Genomic DNA, 3,079 nt, shown 5'->3' with positions numbered 1-3,079 from the left:
ATATATATATATATATATATATATATAAGAGTATATATTTACATATGTGTGTGCATGTGTATGTATATATATATATACATATATATATATATGTGTGTGTATGTGTGGGTGTATGTGTATGTATGCGGCGCATATGTATATGTGTATTGTTATGTATACACATGAGTGTCCGTTTACATCTTTTCTGTATCAATGTGTGTGTCTATCTACGTATGTATATACAATTCTATGTACGCCTGTGTAAAATAATGTGTTTATCTGAGAATATCAAGATGTAATAATTGTCTCCCTTACATTACTAAAACTTACTAACGTTCGGTTTGTTTTCCTCTCTATGAACATATACACAACTATAATAATAAAAGCAACTAATTCGACATACATTAACAAAAAAAATAACAACCTTTCTTATATATTAAATGGCTCTTTATCTGATTATATGTAAGATTATCACGTAAGTAATTCCCCTTTAGACTTCTTTACTCGCAAATTTTTTATTTCGAAATCTTCTGAAAAACATATGAAGCTCTGGCTAGATAATTGATTACGACATATAACACATATTTTTGTCTATGAATATTTGACATATTATATAAAAAAATATACTAAAATTTTAAAATTTATAAATCAGAAATTATTCCCCAAATACTAGTACTAAGCACCAATTTACTAAAAATCTTAAGTCGAAATCAGTATTGACGGTTAAGTAAAAATCAGATATAAAATAAAAAAAAAGACTTATACCTCCTCATTTGGTAATTCAGAACGTATATACAAATACAGCTAAAAAAATATCTTTAAAGAGGCTTAGATATAGACATTGGATTTCATAGATAAGAGGTCAAATTTAATATTACATATATTAGCTCCCACTTACTATATTTTTTAGTCAAGGTTCAAATAAACGTGACTGGAAGAACAAATATATAAATCCCATAAAATGATAAATAAGAAAAGAACATATGTACATTAAGGGTCTTTTTTGTTTTTTCTGTTAACTACTGAGAAGTACAAGTATGACTGTTAGGGTTTTCTATTTATGAATATCTGAGTCCATTTGTGTGAAACAATTGTATAACAATATAAAAAATAAAAATTATAATAGATTTTAACATCCAGTCTCCTTCATTACATAAATATGAATGGATTTGTTTAACTCTGTGACTTAAGTCATATACCAATCATTACAATACAGGCTTTCATAACTTCACGAATTTTATAAAAAAGTTCGAAAGTAAAGTATGAAGAAAAGACTAGAAATCTTAGGAAAAAATTCCAGTTAAAGGACGAACATACATTCATCCGATAAAATATATATATATAAAATATATATAACTAGCAGAGATATGCGGCGTTGCCCGTGTCACATGGATTTGCAGAATTAGACTGCTCTTTTATATTTTCTTTAATGAACTGGAATACGTATGATTCGAATTTCATCAAAATTGGAGATTAAGAATTTTAATGGGGTTTCTTTCCCTCTGTACACCCTAACAAACATTCTAATCATGACATATTTATCCCTTGCTACTTGTCTTTATGCCCAGATTCCAAAATCCAAATCTTATAAAACCCATTCAAAGGATTTTGCTCCTTAAAAATGGAGCACATGGAGCTCTAAAATATGGCAGTTAAGGCCCCTATTAGGGGTGTCTTAAAGTCAACCAGAAAAGTTGAATTGTTGGGAATCTTTTTTAACTTGTATCTTATATCTATTCGGCAATATATGAATGTTCACTGAGTTTGTAAAGGAGAGAAAAGCTAAAGGAAACCAAAAGGCGAATGATGACATTAAGCAGTGAACTACCCTACCCTAGTCGTTACCTCTCCCCAATGTAAGATTCCTCACCATAGAGGTGACCGGCACAGCCGTAAGATGCATTACGGATCTATAGCAATTGGAAGAGCGTAACCCAACTCAAATAAACATTAACAACTGTGTGACGTGAGGTCTAAGGCAAATGAAAGTGTCACCTCTGGAGTTTGCTAGTGATCACTATGCCGATAGGTAACTTAACATGAAAAATTTGTTATCTATAAATCTCTTTGAATGACCAATCACTTATCTGGAAAGGCCTTGAAATCAATGTTAACATTTGGGGTCTGTCTCTTACGCAGTGATAATAAAAATACCCAAAGCAGGTCTGCAATCAAATAACTTTACTCAAAATAACACTTTGCAACTGAATCAGTGGAGGCAAAGATACCTCTCCTTTACTTGACAATTTATGCAACACATTGCAGAAATCACAATCTAAGCATATCTCAAAGCAAAACTCTTACACTGTTGTACCATGGAATTACAAATAACGTTCATCTTGTACACTTTCTAAGATTACAATTGTATTCGTCTTGGCTTAGGAAAAATGACTAAATTGTGAAAGTTAAGCCTCCATCAAGGGGTCTTACTGACCTCTAAAGCAGTTGAGATTTTAGGAATATTACTTCATTTGTATCTAATATCTATGGTTAAAATTTCATCAACAGCAAAAATATATAAATTTTCATGGGGGGTTAAGGCCTCATTTATGCCCCCTCTCTTTCAAGTACTGCATTACATCCGCCCTTATGCATAGAATATGATTTCCAAATTTCATAGAGATCCATTCAGTATTTTTGACCTTGTTTCGGATCATAAAAAATGACTAAAATTTGGGCGCTAAGGCCCCCATTAAGGGATCTTGGAACCCTCATGAGAAGAGGAAACTTTGGTAATACTTCTTGATTTGTGTCAATTACCTATGGTTGAAATTTCATCAACACCAGAAATTTATGAATTTTCATGTGGGGTTCTGATCCCTTTAAGTCCCCTCAAAGTCAAAGCAAACATACTGCATTATACCCGCCCCTATGCATTGAATCTAAGTCTCAAATATCATAAGGATCCATTCAGTAATTTTGGTCCATGAAAAATAACTAAAATTTGGGAGTTAAGCCCCCATTACGGGTTCTTAGAATCATCCCCCAAAAATGGAAATTTGGTGTATAATTTAAAATTTATTCTAATACCTATGGTTGAAATTTCATCAAAAATCGAAGCATATGAGTTATCACGGAGGGGGGGGGGGTCTGTCCCACC

The sequence above is a fragment of the Octopus bimaculoides genome, chromosome 7 (assembly GCF_001194135.2).
Source record: "Octopus bimaculoides isolate UCB-OBI-ISO-001 chromosome 7, ASM119413v2, whole genome shotgun sequence".
Classification (NCBI taxonomy): Eukaryota; Metazoa; Mollusca; class Cephalopoda; order Octopoda; family Octopodidae; genus Octopus; species Octopus bimaculoides.
This window is presented reverse-complemented; position numbering follows the sequence as displayed.